Source organism: the organism of the source record quoted next, unplaced genomic scaffold (genome assembly GCF_019419815.1).
Source record: "Pyrus x bretschneideri cultivar Hongxiangsu unplaced genomic scaffold, Pyrus_bretschneideri_v1 Contig23, whole genome shotgun sequence".
Lineage (NCBI taxonomy): Eukaryota > Viridiplantae > Streptophyta > Magnoliopsida > Rosales > Rosaceae > Pyrus > Pyrus x bretschneideri.
In genome coordinates, this window is record NW_025999535.1 from 2,350,912 (window position 1) to 2,370,402 (window position 19,491).

Below are 19,491 nucleotides of genomic sequence, written 5' to 3' on the forward strand. Positions count from 1 at the left end.
AGGTTGTAACATCCCGTCCCAAAATTCTTATTATCATACGTGTGAAATTACGACCTTGCCCCTAGTTCGTTTTGGTCGTGTTATTGGTTGTTTTGTGTGGTGTGGCATGTGTTCGACCACACACACACACACTCACACTCACTGTCACTTTCCCTTTCCCTCTGTCTTTTCTCTGTCTCTCTCTCCCGTGTCTCCCTCTTCCTTCCCATCACCATAAATGTACGGACACACACATAACTACACCAAATCGACCCAGATCGAGGAAACTAAAGGCACAGCTGAGATCGTGAAGCTCGTGGGAGCACAACCGTACCATTTTCAGGTAAGAAATCCGTCGTTTTCACGTAGTTTCGTCAATGGCAGTTTGGGGTACTATTCATGCAAACTTAATTCTTTGCGTTTTTGGGAATTTGAAGTACATAGATAGCTTGGTGGTGTCCCAAGGAGTCTCGGAGTAGCTCGTTTGACGAATTTGGACGTCGGGAAAGCTTGGTTCGAAGTTGGCCGAGTTTTGGAGTTTTGGACAGGTGATTTCTCGTAGATTTTAGCCTTTAAAACTTGGTTAGACGTGTTCTACTAGTCCTAAGGGTTAAAATGGTGTAAAAATCTTGAAAAACGGTTGAAAAACGAGCGAAAAAACCCAAGTTGCAGGTTTTCCAGCGACGGCGACGGCGACTGACCGGAGAAGAAACAGGAATATTCCGTTAGGGTTTAACGAAATATTCCTAACGGCAGTGACGGCGTCAATTAGGTTTAACGGAATATTCCGTTGGTTTAACGGAATATTCCTGACGGCGTCACTTGACGCCGTCAGTGTGCATGGCACGTGGCCGCGCGTGGGGGCGCGTGGGTCCGTGCCTATTTTGGCGCGTGGGGGCGCGTGAGAGGTCCAAAAATTATTTTAAAAATATGGTTGTGATCGTGAGGTTGTGTAGATCACGTTGGTATATTCATTTGTCCATTTTGAGCAATGTATGAGAAATTATTTTGAACGGACGGTTATGTGCTTTAAAGTTAACGTTTTTATAGTTAATTCGCATATAGGTGACACGTATCCCGAGGATGAGCGTGCACATTCGAGGCAGGGGGGCTACGACCCTTCCACATACCAGTGAGTGGGCTTTTGGTTTTCCGTATATACCTATATACATTTATATTCCCAGAAATTGTTTAAAAAGGGTTATTTGTTTATGCCATGCACCATATCCCTATTGTTTACGTATTATCATATGCATTAGTAGTGGCATACATATGCATATTTATATTAAGCGCTGCGGACGCACAGGTAAGTGCCAGGTAAGTGTTATTTATGTTTACATTCAGTAGCGATTCGAGATGTTTAGAGAGCTCATAACCTGCACCCCCGGTGTTAGTGCTCCCGCCCAGAGTAGGGCACAGTCCTTCACGTGTCGTTCACCTCCCGCACCATACGCTCAGCTTGGATCCAAGTTAGGTGCACAGTCCTGTCGTACAGACCACTATAGGTGGTTCCGACTCGTAGGTGACCCGCGATTATTCGCACAGCCTTCACGTGATCGTAGCACTAGAGCATTTATATGTATTACACCCAGGCTTGTCGTATAGACCACTATAGGTGGTTCCGACTCGTGGGCAGGTTTAGTGATTGAGTTTGAGATTTGAGCTCTAGATTCAGCCGTACAGGTGACTTAGGGGACTCCGGCTGCCAGATTATTATGCTATTGATGTGATTTATACCTGAGCACTTGCATTTCATTCTGAGGTTCCGATATGGCATATATTTGATCATTATTGGCATATTTATACCTACGCATATATGTTTACTTTCTGGGAAGTATACAGGTTTTACGGCGAGGGGTTAGAATGTATTTTATGAAATGGTTTTCAAAGAATTTGTTTTTGCCCACTCACGCTTTTGTTTTGCGCCCCTCCAGGTTCTAGTAGCTTAGCGGTTTCGGTGGTATTCCCAGGGGGCGTCTCGGCATTTCTGACAGATACTCACCTATGTAGGGTCACCTTCGGGTGTACTATTGTTGTATCATTTTCTTTGGACTGTTGTAGTCTTTATGCTCTGAATTCAGCGTCTCACTTACGCTAGCACTCGTATTGGCACATTATATTTGCTAGTTTTTAAATTATTCGTACTTTTATATTACTGTTTTTAGCTTCCGCACTGTGCACATGGCTACGTCACTTCCACGTGACGGCCAGCATGCCCTGATCTCGGTTGGGGTGTGTCATTAATTTGGCGTATGAGCTTATGAAAATGAGTCAATATGTTATTACATGAATCACGATGACGATATCTCCGAGTACTTGGTAACAATAACGTTTTTGAAACTTGAATTTGGAGACGTACCTCAGAATTCAAACCAGAATGATTCACATTCATCTTGGAAATTAGAGTGAAGGTTAAAGGTCTTCTTAAGTCAAGGTGTCCCTACTTCCAATCTTACTCGATTTATGTGTCCCACAACAAAGGATGATATCGACAGGAGCGAGTGTCCCCAGGGTCATTTCGGTCCTCTCAAGAACTTAAATTTCCGGGATTTTGAAGCCGAAAAACGAGTTCAGTTCTGCTGTGCGTAAAAAGCTTCTGCCCACCCTCTTCCTGCATTTGTGACACCTATCTTCTTGGTTAACAAGCGGTTTGATCTCCTTCGCACTTTCTCTAGGGCACGATGGAAAGAATAATCTTGCATCTGAACACTCATACAATTGCTCCCATTAACTTCTTTCGTTTTGCCAAGGTTTGAAACAATGCAGCTTAAAGCCTTAAAGTGGACTGTAAGCAAAACAATGCAGCATATAACTAGTGTTTTTTTATAAGAAATACATAACTAGTGCTTCTTGTTATAAGCACTTTGCTTTGAAGCTCAAAATCATTTAATAAAAAAACGCTTTCAGTAATTTAAAAACACTTTTCAAACGATTGCTTCACGTCAAATTGGGAAACCTATTTGTTAAATTATTTGTACAAATAACATTTTCAAGCAATATATATATATATGTTGTCTCTAGTCTGAGTGATGTACACAAATCCTCCATATTCTTTAATTTATATTCAGCATAGTTTTGAATAAATTGGGAGGACCCCACTATGAAAACTCGAAAGACAATTATTGATGTAATATGAAATAAACCAAACAAATCTGCCAAACGATAGAGTTAGGATTCTCCAAGCTAAAATGACGTCGTATTGGCTAGCATAAAGTCCAACTTGGCCATATCTTCTCTCTAAACAGTGTGTAATTATAAACATTATTTGTTTATTTGATTCCCATTAGTTTATGCAGCCGAACAAACAATTTGTATAATGATCAGGCCAAATCATGAATTTGTTCGTAAATTTAATGAATTTCATAATTTACTAATTGTTGGCTTTCAGAAAAATAGTTTACTTGCCTGCATAATTAATTCGTGAGTGGCATATTTGAAGATAGATGAAAATGCCACACACATTGTCCCTCACGTGCGAATTTCATTAAAATAATATTGTGATTGAGTTATATATATTTTTTAAACTACAAAATTAAAATTTAGACAATAAAACCATATGAATTAAGATTATTGCTAGGGAGATTAAAATTTTGTAAACCAAATGATGTGATTGTTAATGATTGGATTATTACTTAAATATTAATTAGCATGCTTATTTTCTATTTGTCACATCCCGGTCCGGGGTCCACCACATCCCGAGCCCGCTCCAACACCGCACGATATTGTCCGCTTTGGGCCCCAACTACGCTCTCACGGTTTTGTTTCTAGGAACTCATACGAAAACTTATGAATTAAGATTATTGCTAGGGAGATCAAAATTTTGTAAACCAAATGATGTGATTGTTAATGATTGGATTATTACTTAAATGTTGATTGGATTATTACTTAAATATTGATTAGCATGCTTATTTTCTATTTGTCACATCCCGGGCCCGCTCCACCACCGTAACACGATATTGTCCACTTTGGGCCCCAACTACGCCCTCACGGTTTTGTTTCTGGGAACTCACACGAGATCTTCCCAATGGGTCACCCATCATGGGAGTGCTCTCGCGCGCTACTTGCTTAACTTCGGAGTTTCCATGGAACCCGAAGCCAGTGAGCTCCCAAAAGGCCTCGTGCTAGGTGGGGATGGGAATATACATATAAGGATCACTCCCCTAGGTGATGTGGGATCTTACAATCCACCCCCCTTAGGGGCCCAACGTCCTCGTCGGCACACCATGGCCAGGGTTAGGCTCTAATACCAAATTGTCACATCCTGGCCCGAGGTCCACCACATCCCGGATCCGCTCCACCACCTTAACACAATATTGTCCGCTTTGGGCCCCGACTACACCTTCACGGTTTTGTTTCTGGGAACTCACACGAGAACTTCCTAGTGGGTCACCCATCATGGGAGCGCTCTCGCGCGCTACTCGCTTAACTTCAGAGTTCCCATGGAACCCGAAGCCAGTGAGCTCCCAAATGGCCTCGTGCTAGGAGGGGATGAGAATATACATATAAGGATCACACCCCTAGCCGATGTGGGATCTTACACTATTGGTGACACATCATTTGGTTTGCAAATTTAATTTAAAATTTTGATTCCCCTAGCATTACCTAAATAAAATGAGACTCCGCCAAAACTACTAGACCAAAATCAAACTTTGGTCTTAATATCATTTCTCGTCTTCGAGGGAGAGAAAAATGAGAAAAAAAGAAAGAAAAAGGGTAATTTTTATCTTACTACCCTCAAGTTCTGCAAAATTAGCACTTTGTTACATTTATTTTTTTCGTCTCACTTTAATACCTAAAGTTTGATTTTTCTGTCACTTTCATACTTTAAAATTTTTAATATTATTTAATTTCAAATTCAACGTTGCACAAATTTAGAGCCAAAACTATGACACATCATCAATTAACGAAGCAGTTTTTTTTTAAACAAACGATATTATCTAAACTAAGGGGGAGGTGGATAAACTAACTCACAATGAGCTAGCAATAATGTGGTTCAAGTTTGCCTTTGACGAGAATCAAACCTAAAATCTCTCACTTACAAATGAAGAAGAATACTATTAAATCGTAAAACTAAGTGACATTAACGAAGTAGTTAACATATTGACCAACAATTGTAAGGTGCGAATTTTGCGAAATTAGTGGAAATTACCTAAAAAAAGTAAAATGAAATGACTCTTTTAACAATAAAAAAAGTAGAGAAAAAAAGGGATAATTGGTCAGTTTTTTTTCATTTGAATTCCTTTCACTTTTTACAAAAAAAAAAAAAAAAAAAAAAAAAAAAAAAAAAAAAATTCCTTTCACTTGGTAACTGGTTGGTCCCATGCCTCTCTGAAGCTCCTCTCAGCTAGCTGTAATCTGTGACAAACTTCTCTGCAAAAATTCAAGCCATAAGTAAAGTGAGTCTCTTTTTCTTTCCTCTCTCACTTGTCTGCTTATGGTGTTTTTTGGCATTTTATGAAGGGGATTGGGTGTGGGCTAATGTGATTATTTGGCCACGTTTCTGGTAGAGATCTTGCTTAATTCTTTGGTGGGTGCTTGTTCTTTTCTGGGGTTTTGCTTTTCTTTTATCTGCTTCGTACACTGAGAGGAGGGGGAAGTAATCATTTTTGTTGTAAATTGAAAAAAAAAAAAAAAAAAAGAGAAAATTTTCATCTTTTTGGTTGAATGAATAAAACCCAGAATTTTTTTGTTTTTGGTGAATTGGGTTTTTTTAATTTGAAATTGTTGAAATAGGTCCAACTCGGACATTATTGTCTGCTTGTAATTCTTGAATTTTTTGTGGGATTTGGAATTTAGGTTCATTGGTGGGAAGTCTGTCAGCCAAGTGATTTGGGATCACTTGGAATTTTTCTGGGTTTTTGTTTTCTCGTTTCCCCAGTCTCTGTTGTGCTTGAACTTTGAGTTTTTAGAGAGAGAAACTTGAACTTTGAGTTTTAGAGAGAGAAACTTGAACTTTGAGTTTTAGAGAGAGAAACCCATCTGGGTAATTTGGAGATCTGGGATTTGCTTAGGGTCTTATGCCCCATGAGGACTTTCTTTCCCTCTGAGTCAGGTAAAGAATCACAGCTCAATGCCCTCAATCCACAGTCATGGCTCCAGGTCCACCTCTTCTTCTATATAATTGGTATGATCTTTTCAAGAAAATTAAGCTAGAAGTAAATGCAATGAGGAAATCAAAGATAAAAGTGCTGTCATATTTCTCATAGCCATCAAAGAGGCGCAACCTTACAGATATATAGTAGAATGAAATGGAAACCCTAATGATTTGGTGCTCTGCACCCTACTATAACTATTGGGAAAAGATATACAATATGCCAGCTAGATAATAGATATATCATATAAGGGTCTATATGTAATTGTTCGCATCAGTAAGTCATTCTTCCTAAATGCTTTAGTTTCAATAATTATTTTTTATATTTACTTCCCAATTCACAATTTTGATTTTGATGTTATATTTTGGTGTGTATGTGCAAATTACTGTAGATAATCTCTTACCAAGGTCCCGGAGCCGCCAATACTCCCGTTCTATAAACCTGTTGATTATGTCAAAGTTTTAGCTCAAATTCATGAAGAACTTGAGTTGTGTCCTCCACAGGAACAGTCGAATCTTTACTTGTTACAATTCCAGGTCTTTAGGGGCCTCGGAGAAGTCAAGCTGCTGCGAAGAAGCCTTCGTGCAGCTTGGCAGAAAGCTAGCTCCATTCATGAGAAGCTCATATTTGGAGCATGGTTGAAGTATGAGAAGCAAGGGGAAGAGCATATTTCCAACTTGCTTGCCAGTTGTGATAAACGTGCACAAGAATTTGGGCCAGTAGATATTTTGACTCAGCTTCCTATTGATGCAACTGTAAGTCGTACCCATGAGAATATTTCGATGAATGGGAACGAAATACCAAAAAATGTCAGTTTTAGAAAACAAGATGAGAAAGTAGATTGTGATAGGCAGAAAATATCAAGCCTTTCTGCTCCATTTCATGCCATGCTTAATGGGTGTTTCTCGGAATCACTTCGCGAGGACATAGATTAGTCACAAAGCAATATCAGTGCATCAGGTATGAGGACAATCATTGAGTTCAGTATGACAGGCAGTTTGAATGAAGTCCCTACTCATCTTTTGTTGGAAATATTAGTTTTTGCAAATAAATTTTGTTGCGAAAAGCTTAAAGATGCTTGCGACCGGAAACTTGCATCCTTTGTGTCTTCTAGAGAGGATGCGGTAGAACTCATGGCATATGCTCTTGAAGAGAACTGTCCTGTCCTTGCTGCATCATGTTTACAAGTTTTCTTAAATGATCTTCCTGATTGTTTGAATGACAACCGAGTTGTGGAGATATTCAGGCATGCTGATAGACAACAGAGATCGATCATGGTTGGTCAAGCCTTGTTTTCGCTATACTGTTTATTAAGTGAAGTTTGTATGAACCTTGATCCGCAGTTGGATAAAACAGCTTGTTTCCTGGAACGATTGGTAGAGTTTTCTGAAAATGATAGACAAAGAATGCTGGCATTCCATCAGTTGGGATGCCTGAGGCTCATGAGAAAAGAGTATGACGAAGCTAAGCGCCTTTTTGAAGAAGCTTTAAATGTAGGCCATATATATTCAGTAGCAGGATTAGCTAGACTGAGTTACATTAAGGGCCATAAGCTTTGGTCATGTGAAAAGCTTAGCTCTGTAATCTGCACTGTTACGCCGCTTGGATGGATGTATCAGGAGAGGTCCTTGTACTGTGAAGGTGATAAGAGATGGGAAGACCTTGAGAAAGCATCTGAGCTGGATCCAACTCTTACTTACCCTTACATGTTTCGTGCGGCTACATTAATGAGAAACCAGAATGTTCAAGCTGCACTTGCAGAAATTAATCGGGTTCTGGGGTTTAAACTTGCATTAGAATGCTTGGAACTCCGGCTTTGTTTCTATCTTGCTCTTGAGGACTATAAATCAGCCATTTGTGATGTTCAAGCAATTCTGACTCTCTCCCCGGATTATAGAATGTTTGAGGGACAGGTGGCAGCATCCAGTGGTGGATCTAGGATTTCAAGATCAGGGGGTTTCAAAATAAAAGTTCAAAAAAATATATTAGACTAGTTTGGTTCTATATCACTATTTTTTATTGAATTTGGTTAATTGAATAATCAAGTTTAATCAACCACATCAAGTGGTCCAGTGATAAGGACGTGGATTTCGGCTCTCAAAATACAAAAAACAAGTAGGTCCTGTGTTTAAGGCTCCAAGTTGGTGAGTCTGCTTGATTGTGGCTAGGAGAAAGTTGAAATGCCTCTGTAAGTCTTCCAGACCCTTAGAAGGGGTGGATAACTGTGGTTTGTCACTAGTTATCCCGCTTTAAAAAAAAAAAAAAATAATCACAATTAATCTCAAAGGTAATAAAACCAACAAATTCTCCTCAGCAACATAACACATCAATTAATAACTTTACAAAGATGAAATTTGTTAATGTAACATATATATTACAATTGTGTAAAAAACTTAAATGAATTTGGAAGAAGTAAAATTAGGCAGCTAGAGGTGGTGGAACGGCAAATGGTGATGGGGGATGGGGTATCTTTAGTTTAAAGTTAGGAGGTTGCGACGATTGGGGGTTGGGAGTTCTTAAATATAATTTGGGGATATTGGAAAGGACCGGGGTTCTCAAACTCTGTAAAAAAAACAGAGATATTTTAGTTTTTAAATCTTTTATAATTACCTGGCTAAAAGACGTCGTTTCGGCTAGGTCTTTTAAAACAAAAATTAGAAATCTCTTCTTCTTCGTTATAAACATTGCTGCATGCCCATTCATAGAGGCAACAAGCCTCTCCACTGCACCTGCCCAAATTGTTGGAGGGTCCCTAAGTTCGATCACAAGTGTTTCTTCAGGCTTCTGCAGGGTCCTGGGTCCCTATATGGATCCGCCCATGGCAGCATCCAAATTTCACACACTTGTGCGTGAGCATGTAGAAAATTGGACAACGGCAGATTGTTGGCTGCAATTGTACGATCGTTGGTCTTCAGTCGATGATATTGAATCCCTCTCGGTTATTTACCAGATTCTTGAATCTGATGAGCAAAAGGTGTTCTGTATTTCAGATAGTCATTGCTTCTTCTCAGGTATGTTTTGGATCCCGAAAATTTGTGGAGATTGTCGTACAGTTCCTTTTATTTTGATAGGTTCAATTTTTTGTTGGTTATGTTTAACCCAAAAGTTAATGGTATATCCTGAATAATATTGCCCAGCCTGTGTCAAACCTTAAGATTCAATTTTTGAGCAAGAAACCTTTTTGGTTCTAAAAATGTCAGTAGAAATCTCATGTCTCCACTTGATCAGGTTGAACTGTCCCGAAGCAGCAATGCTAAGTTTACAATTAGCTCGTCAACATGCATCCAGCGATGATGAGAAGTTGGTTTATGAGGCGTGGATCTTATACGATACAGGCCATTGCGAGGAAGGGCTCCGGAAAGCAGATGAATCTATCAAAATTAAAAGATCCCTTGAGGCTTTCTTTTTGAAAGCCTATGCACTGGCAGACTCTAGCCAGGATCCATCCTCTTCATCGACTGTTGTATCCCTCCTTGAAGATGCCTTGAAGTGCCCATCGGATAGGTTGCGTAAAGGTCAAGTAAGTATTTTTCAACCAAATCATGAAAATCTACCTAACCCCACACTTAAAATTTGTCAAGTGAACTTCCTCTTTTACCCCTATTTGAATTAAGATGAGAAAAAGAAAATCCAACCATCCAATTATTTGCCGACAGCTAACCGCCTCACACACATCCACTCACATGGCACCACCTTCTCTAAAGTTCTTCTTCTTGTTCGTATGAATTCTCTATAATTGATATCTGGTATCAATTGCCGAGACAATTAGTGCTTGTTGTACTTCTAATTTTCATTTTGTAATTGCATGTTTCTACAATTCTCTGCGAGTATATAACCCTAGAATTTGGGGATTTTCATTGCTTAATTGAAGTGAAGGACTATTACATTCTTTTGTGTTTTTCATGGAAACGGGTTGGGGAGTTTGGGTGTTGGGACTTAGGGTGTTAGGGAAAGAAGGAGAAAGGTCGAATATGTTGAGGAAAAAATTAGAGTACACAACTCTAACACAAGTGTTGGAGACACAAGTAAATATTACAACACACAAACTCTCAAAGACACTCTAGAAGCAATGACACTCACTCACTTTCTAGAGACAAACTCTAGACCACTCACACTCCTTATAAGACTACTCTTAGTTCTCACTCTCACTTGGTTGGTTGCTTGATTACATCATAACATCACACACCTATTTATAGGGCATGCTTGCCGACTCATACTACCACTAGAATTTTCTAGTGCATTGATCATGCACACACATTTTTCCACCAACTTTGCTAAACCGGCTTATCTAGTCGGTGAGATTGGGCTCTTCCAATTTTAGCCATGGTTTGTGATGTTTCTAGATTCTACCACAAACAAAAACATTTTCTATATTTTCTTAAGCCTAAGGCGGTGGAGGCTTTTCCAACTTGCTACCTTCTTTGCTAGAGTTTTCTAGCATATTCCCATTATAGAATCTTCTAGAGAAACCATGCATGTTTGAACTAGATCAATCTAGTTCCTTTGTACCGACTGATCTTAATGGGCTGGTGTTGATATTTAACACTCCCCCTCAACACCAGCTCATTCTTTTCTTTTCGCTGAGTCGACGCTTTATCTTGAACACCCATTTGCATGATATGGGTTTCGCATCTCTTAACCTTGCCACTGGATCCCAAGTTTGATATTTCTTTAATGCATCGACCTCTTCTCCTAGCTTTACGCCACTTCTTTACGCATCTCAACTTCAACTGCTTATTCTACTATGACTGCGTTGGAGTATTTGGGATTTGACTTCAATATTCTCGTTGACCTTCTTAGTTGTGATCCTGGAGTTGATACTTCCACTTCACTAGGTCTTTCTTTTTCTGGTTGTTGATATACACCAATTTGCCAAGGACTCTTAGGTACTTCTTGCTTGACATTGTCACCATCAAGCAATTCCTCAAGCTCATCCAGACTCAATTAGGTTTGGGCAACTTGGTCTCCCATTTCCTCCTGCAACACATCTTCAATCTCTCTAAAGTCAGGCAACACCTTATTTTTCGAGCACCACTAAGAAGATGCTTCATCGTCCCATTCTTCCTCCATAATTAGATATGCTACGGCGTCCCAGTCATCTTCACTTTTATTCTCTGAGTAGGGACATTACTCTCTGTGGGCTTTTTGAACCAGCAATCCTTTGCCATGTGGCCCTTCTTTTCACAATTGTAACACTTACCCTCAAACCTTTTATTATTCTGGGACTGACCACGGTTGCCGTGATACTTCGGAGCTCCCCCTAGCTGAGAACTCCCTTCTCCTTGATGACCTTTTTCCTTGTCACCATTTCTTTTAGATCCACCACCAGCAAGCTGCTTAAAGCTACCTTTACTTTTGGTGTAGAGCGCTTCCTCCTCATCTTTTGACAAGAACCTTCCCATTTGCTTTGCCAAAGCTTCTTGATCGGCAAGCAAATTCTCAAACTCAACAAGTGATGGTTGGGTCAGCCATCCTTGTACAGCGACAATGAAGCCTCGATATTCGGTTCTCAATCCATGGATAATTATTCTTTTTATCCTGGATTCTATAATTGCAGCACTAGGATCTAATTCAGAAATTTCACAGCAAATAGACTTTACCTTGTGGAAATACTAGGGAATCGTTATGTCCCCTTGGGTCACCGATAACAACTCATTCTCGAGAAACTGCAGTCTTGTATCGTTCCTCTTTGAAAAGAGTGTGGCAAAGGTGTCCCACGCTTCTTTCAGTGTCTTAGCCTTCCGTATGTGCTCCAACATGTCATCTTCAACTGTGGTTTTTAAGGCAAACATAACCTTACTTGCCTTGACCTTCCACTTCCTCAAAGTGCCGCTGGAGTCTTCTACCGGCTATGTGACCTCATTACCGCCAACGACATCCCAAAGATCTTGGCCTTGTAGGTAAGACTCCATACACGTCGCCCATGTTGTAATTTTTGTTGTTTAACTTCTTAATTCCTCCAGCAACTTGAAGGTCTGACATTATGTCAGCAGAACTTCGATATGCTGAACAAGATTTGCCAACAATCTTGCAAAGTACTAAACTTCTCACGATTCTTGGAAACTTCACTAGAAACGGTCCCTGATCGTACCGCTCTGATACCAATTGTTGGGGAAAAAATTAGAGTACACAACTCTAACACAAGTGTTGGAGAGACAACACAAGTAAACAAATTACTTGTATTAACTCACAAAATATTACAACACACAAACTCTCAAAGACACTCTTGAAGCAATGACACTCACTCACTTTCTAGAGACAAACTCTAGACCACTCACTCCTCACAAGACTACTCTTAATTCTCACTCTCACTTGGTTGGTTGCTTGATTACATCACAACATCAGACACCTATTTATAGGGCATGCTTGCCGACTTATACTACCACTAGAATTTTCTAGTGCATTGATCATGCACACACATTTTCCCACCGACTTTGCTAAACCGACGTATCTAGTCAGTGAGATTGGGCTCTTCCAATTTTAGCCAAGGTTTGTGATGTTTCTAGATTCTACCGCAAACAAAAACATTTTCTATATTTTCTTAATCCTAAGGCGGTGGAGGCTTTTCCAACTTGCTACCTTTTTTGCTAGAGTTTTCTAGCATATTCCCATTATAAAATCTTCTAGAGAAACCATGCATGTTTGAACTAGATCAATCTAGTTCTTTTGTACCGACTGATCTTAATGTGCTGGTGTTGATCTTTAACAGAAGATACTATGCTGATGGGGTTGAGGGATGGGTGCTCATCGAACGATGTTTGGTGTTTCTTTTTGTTTTTTGGGTGGGGTGGCTTCAGAAATATGAGGACAAAGCTGAAATTTTTGAGGAATTTTTTGGATGTGGGGTGGAATTATAACATTCTGGCGTGTGTATAAAACAGCATACTTATCGAAATCTCTCGCATCATCGCCTCATGCGCCTGGGGAGTGATCTTCTTCCATGTAGGGGCGAGCACAGGGCACTTGGTGCAAATGATGGATCCCATGTTGTGAGTCAACAGACTGTTGACTTTGATGTCCGCTCACCGATGAAGTGGGTGGCAAACGACCATGATCTTATGTTGAGATACGCGGATGATCCGGTTCGAGGACAAGCATCTGCAGATCTCCCGCACTTTGACTTTCTTCCCACCCTCGACTAGGAGTTCTCCATCACCCAAAGGTGAAAGGCCCGCCGAATCAACATCGGCCTCCGCGACGTCAACATGGGGGTTGGGGCCGCCACAATGCCGTGCGGTCTCCACTATGACTATGCCAGGCAGATCGGGGCTCCCGGACTGATGAAGCGATGGAGTGGGCGTGGCTACCGTGGTATCTCTGCCGCTGGGTCACTCTAACCCGAACCCGAAGAGCGGGTAGCGCTGATGATCAACCGCGATGATATTTGTGGAATAAAAAAATAAAAATAAAACACACACACACACACACACAAAAAAAAGAAACGCTAATTTATAATACATTATTTCATAAAATTCATATAAAACTATCAATTCGTGCTTCCGAATATCTATACAAATATTCATCCCATAAGGGCAACGATGAGGCAACGCCGTACAACATAAATTTACACGAATTCGTCACGGATGACGTCTATCGGCATCTCTCGGTTCAAAGGCGTCAAGTATGACACAAGGCCTTACCTTACCACGGGAATGACGACGTCAATGTGAGTATTCCAGTAATACTAGAGATCCAAACCCAGATTCTAAAGTCAAAAGCTTATGAAGGAAAACTGCTTTAGTTGGATCGTAGTAATCGAGCTTAAGTCACGATATATCTGATGAAATGTACACAGGGTCATTGGCATGGACAGAGCCACCACGCAGTTTTTTTTATTACTGCTTTACTGAGGAGACAGTGGAGAAAACCCTTGAAATGAGGAATATGGAAACACCCTTTTTGATTGCCGCAAAAAATGGTGCGACTGAAATGGTGGAGAAGATCCTTGAAACTTTTCCGATGGCCATCCATGCAGGGGGAAAGAACGTGGTATTGTTAGCTGCAGAGAACAGGTTTTTATTTGTGATCCTTGATACTTCTGAGTACTGCTTGGAGGTGGGTAGCGTTATCACCACGGTCACCTTTGCCACTGGTACTGCATTTCCAGGGGGCATCAGAGAGGCTACTGGCACTCCAATGCTTGAAAACCAGGCAGCTTTTGAGGTGTTTGCCATCTCATCTCTCCTTGCGCTGTGCTCCTCCGTCACGTCCATGGCCATATTCCTGTCCATCCTGCTGTCCCGGCTCCCCGAATGGGCTTTTGGAAAGGAGCTGCCTATCAAGTATTTAGTGGGCTTAACAACGCTCTTCTTGTCCATCATTTCGATGGTGGTTTCATTTTGCGCCGGACATTTCTTCATGCTAAAGGATAAGCTCAAATACTCTGCCGTGCCAGTTTGTGCAATCGCCTGCATGCCTCTGGCTTCTTTTGCTATCATCCAGCTTCCACACTATTGTAATCTAATATATATGATCTTTAAAACGGTTCCATACATCCATCGCGAGGCCGAGGCTACAGAGTAGGATATTCTTCTAGTTTGTGTACAATGAGAAATGTCTCATTAAATTAATGTATCTAAGCAGCCAAATATTTTTCAGGTTTTTCTATGACTTGGTCTACTGAGTATATGCAATTAAATTTTGAAATTTAGAGATCGACTCCAATGAAGTCCAGACTTGTTTCTATTCATTTCATAATTTAGTTGGTGTTTTTTAGAACTTAGAGTCCACGCTTATTTCCAACTCTACAAAGACTTGCATTTCTACACTCTCTCGTCCGTAGAGAAAAGCACATTGTTGAAGATATTTCAACCACACTTCTTTTACACGACTCCCTTACTTGGAGGAGATTAACACTCTCTTTCCAACTAAAGGTGGTAGATGTGGCCTCTTCGAGACCAAGCATTTGTCTTCGTGATTTGTATTAATATTAATACAAGTTTAACATTAATATTTCAACACACGTTGCTAACTACTTGTAAATCCCGGGAAGGGGCACATCAACTGCGTACCAAAGCTACCCAGAACCTCTTTCTTGAAAGTAAATCCGTGGCAGCATCAAATACTCGTAGTGCAAGAAAAGTCATTCCAAATCATGTTCAGTGGGTGATTGTTGTGCAAGAATAGCACCATAACAATTGGAAAAACACAAGCTAACCCACAAGAAACATATCAAAACGAAATCCAAGAATAAAATAGAAAAGATACCAAGATTTAACGAGATTCTTTAATAGTCAACGTAATTGGAGTCTATCCTCGTAACCGTAAGAGCTCACCCAACAATCCAGTATCAACCAAATGAGAGTGTTTACAAAGTGCTTTTGGAAATCTCACAACCTGAAAGTTCAATACACCTAATAGCTTCACACATCAAACAAACAAATAAAAAAAGAAATATAACGATTAATTCTCTCTATACAAAGCTCAAAGCTAATACAACAACCACAACTTTGATGGGGTGATTGACAACAAAGAGGGGAGCAGCACTCTTTCTTCTATTAAAAAATGCCGGCTGCTAGCCTGCTTCTCTGTTCACTCTTCAGAATCTGAAATCATAAAGCTTGCTGCCTTGTATATTGAAGATGCTACCATAATACCCTAGTCACTCATGTGGCTTTCACATAGGTAGATAAGACGCATCTAACATTGGGCTGCTGGGTCAACTAAAGGCCCACTATAATTAGGCCATAAATTCAACAATGATATTTTCATGGCCGTTTGAATGGTCATTATTAGACTCTAAGGGTGCTTTGTTTGCCGTTATTAAATTTTACTCGACTAGACTAGATTAAGATTTAGTGTGTTCTTGTGTTTGTTGACAGCAGGGACTAAACTTTAAAACAATATCGGCAATGTTGTTGGTGACAATTTTGATGTGCAATCCTTATACACATAAAGTAAAGAGGTTAGTCTGAAAATTACGTAGTTATAGTCTCGAAATAAGTATCTTCTTTTGGAACTATTGTATAGAAGTTAAACATGGTTACTTACTAGAATAATTATGAACACAAACGTTATTAGTAACTACACATAGCAGGTTGAGAGAACACTATTATTAGCTTCTAGCATTTGCCCAACAAAAAGAAATGGGTTCTATCACGGATGACGATATGAGGAGTATGAACATGGAGGAGCTGAAGAAATATTTGTTCAACATCAGCAAGTTCTGCAGAGCATTTTTTCGTTCCGAAAGATAAAGCTCAAGTACGATGCGTTTCCGGTTTATGCAATCACTTGCTTTTCTGTTGCCCCTTTTGGTACAGTTCATATTCCTGGCTATGTTGATCTCATCCGGTGGACTGCTTTTAAAAAGATTCCACAGCGGCGTTCCCACAGTGTCCACTCCTGAAGGCTTTATTTATGTATACATGCCCTTTATCCAAAGGTAGATCTCTTCTTCTTTTTTTTTTTTTTTTTTTTTTTTTGTAAAAATGAGGACTAGTTGTAGGGTCTATTCCATAATGAATTTTAACGATCTAAACTGTTTATTTTTTAAGTTGCACTTTATAGATCATTCTTGCATTGTATTAGTCACATCGGAAATGTTTGAGGAATCTAATTGAGTTCAAAGAAATTAACGAATATTATATTCTAAAAAACATTAAAATTTCATCATGACAATCAAATGAGTAAATGGTTTCTAATTGAATTGATTTTTTGCAAGGTTGATCGATGGATAAAGACTTAAAAAATAGACTGTTCGGATCGTTCAATGTTGATGTATAATGGGCTCCATAACTAGTCCTTGTTTTTTTTTTTTTTTTTCCTTTCTAAACGAGATTCCTTTAGATAAAGGCTCAGTTCACCGGCGCTTTATCCAAAGGAATTCTCATTTTTTTGGTAAATATGGGGAATAGTTGTGGAGTTCACTCCATATTGAACTTTAACGATCCGAATCCTATATTTTTTTTTAAGTTGCACTTTATATATCATGCTTGCAAAATACCCTGCCACGTCATCACATTCGGTTAGTTTTTTTACAATATTGACGCAATCTCGTCAAGTGGAGCAAAAATTAAGTTTTAGAATGCAAAGTTGTGATATTTTTGTTTCACAGGAAAATGAAATTAAATTCGAGTTTCAGGGGGCATATAAAAAAATAAGCTAACAAAAAGTATCCAATACTTGTATTGCAAAAAGCAGTCATTCCAAAATGAAGCTAAGTGGGAGTTCTTGTCCAGTTCTAAGATGAATCAAATGATCATTTAAGATGCCTTGCAGCTTTGGTTTTCTAGTCCAGCTGGTAACCTCAAAATGCATAGAGCAGAGAACATTTATGAAACAGGTGTACTTCTGATTGTAAGAGTAAAGTGTGAAGGGTAGAGATAACTGGCCAAAAGGAAAGGGCAAACAATGACTAAATTTACAATTCGCCATAAAAGTTGAGAAGTGTAAAGTGTAGAGAAATATTACTAACTAGCTAAATTAAAAGGAATAACAGTTAAAGGGATAGCACTGCAACAAAAAAGGCCACTATCCGGGTAATGTGTGTATAAGGGACTGTCATCCGTCCCAAACAATATACCTGCAAAGCAAAACAAAGGACAATCAGACACATCCCCAAATCAGTTCCTCCTAACACAGGATCCAAATATCCCCAAAGTTATAACTTGTTTCTTTTGGGGTGATTAAAAGGACTAAACCCTTGCTAGATTCCAGCAACATGAAAAGGCCATATGGGCAATCAGAAGCATACAAGCTTACTTGAGATCCAAGTCTTGTAGACTCCATCTTAGAGATATGCTGCAAAAACAAGCTTTAGGTCTTCTTTTGGTAAGAACTAAAATTGTAGGATATTTACCAGTTAGGGCCTGGGTTGAAAATAATAGGGACACAGCACACAAACATCGGTGTTAGTTGTCAGTAAACTATAGTAGGAAGAGATTAACAAACATGGCTTTTACCATGAACACCGTGACTAACATTGACACGGAGGACATCAAGAAATACTTGTTCAAAATCATCATGAAAAGCCAATGGAAAGAAGTTGTTCAAATTTATACGCATGAGCATCAAGCTCACAAGACAAGGATCACAATGAGAGGTGACACATCATTGCACGTAGCAGTGTCCAATGGCCAAGAAGAACATGTTGAAAAACTAGTAAAACTGATTACTATAGAGGAGCTTCAAACTCGAAATGAGAGAGTAAATACCCCTCTCCACTTAGCAGCATCGATGGGGAATGTGAGAATGAGTAAGTGCTTGTCAAAGATTATCCATCTTTGGTCGGTGTTCATAACAAAGATAATGAGGCTCCTTTGTTCTTGGCTGCTCTCCATGGTAGGAAAGATGTCATCTTATGCCTGCACCACATCTATACGCCTACCCTTGATGAACCTCAGAAACGCTACAAGATCTGTGGGAGGACGGATGGTGAGACTATCTTGCATTGTGCAATGGATGGCGAATACAGATTGTTAGTTCATGAACTATCACTTACAAATTGTTGATTTCATCCCTACTATTATATTCAAAGCTATTTTATTCAATTTTTCGTCAACTTAAGTCACTTGACACACTTTAGAGTGTAATACCATCATTTTCTCGCCTATAAGTCTTAACATTTTATATATGTTGCGAATCTAACATCTAATTTACCCTTCAAAGTTAACTCCATACACTATTTCTTTATGGAAAATTACCAATCCAACCCTCCAATGTGTATCACATGCAAACAATGTGACTTAAACCGACGAAAAATTAGATATAGTAGCTTCGAATATAATATTAGAGATGTAATTGGCAAATTATTATAATTCAAGGACTAATTTTTTCGAAAAAAAAAATAGTTTAATGACCTAATTTTCACTTAGTGATTGTTAAAGAACTAAATTGGTAATTAACCGTAAAAAATAAGTAATGTACCGTTTTAAGATATAACTCCACACATTGGTCCATTAGACCTCCTCCAACTTAGGTTTGTTCCGTAGTCGTCCGTGGTCTCATGGTTAGTGTTTCTTCAATTGCCGTGATGAGTGGGATTGTTTTTCCCGACATGCCTTCATCGGTAGAGAGTGGGATTGGGTGGATAAGACAGCATTTTCAAGGTATATATGTTGAAGTAGAAATGAAAAAACTGTGACGAATTTGGAGGTAGGAGATAGACTAAGCAGGAAGAAAATTTATGAAATTCCAATTTTCCCCAAAATAATAGGATTAAAAGTGAGAAGTTTCCTTTATGTTAATCCATTAAAATAAAAAAAATCATTCTCCTCTACTTTCAATAACAAACGAGGTTGCAGTTTGTAAAAACCTCAACATGCTACAATACTTCACCCCACACAATAAAGAGGGAATAACCGTATAGAGATATTCACCAAAACCCATATTTTGACAGAAAAAAGAGGTGAATGGTTCACCAACACCTCCATTGCGGCCTCCCTCATCGCCAGCCGCCAGGTCAACCAATGTTCCCGTT

The 19,491-nt window shown here is 39.4% G+C and overlaps 1 pseudogene; it reads left to right on the plus strand.

The window, feature by feature from the left end:
- Positions 1-6,466: 6,466 nt before the first annotated feature.
- On the plus strand, positions 6,467-9,957 carry LOC103960139 (annotated as a pseudogene).
- Positions 9,958-19,491: the final 9,534 nt, after the last annotated feature.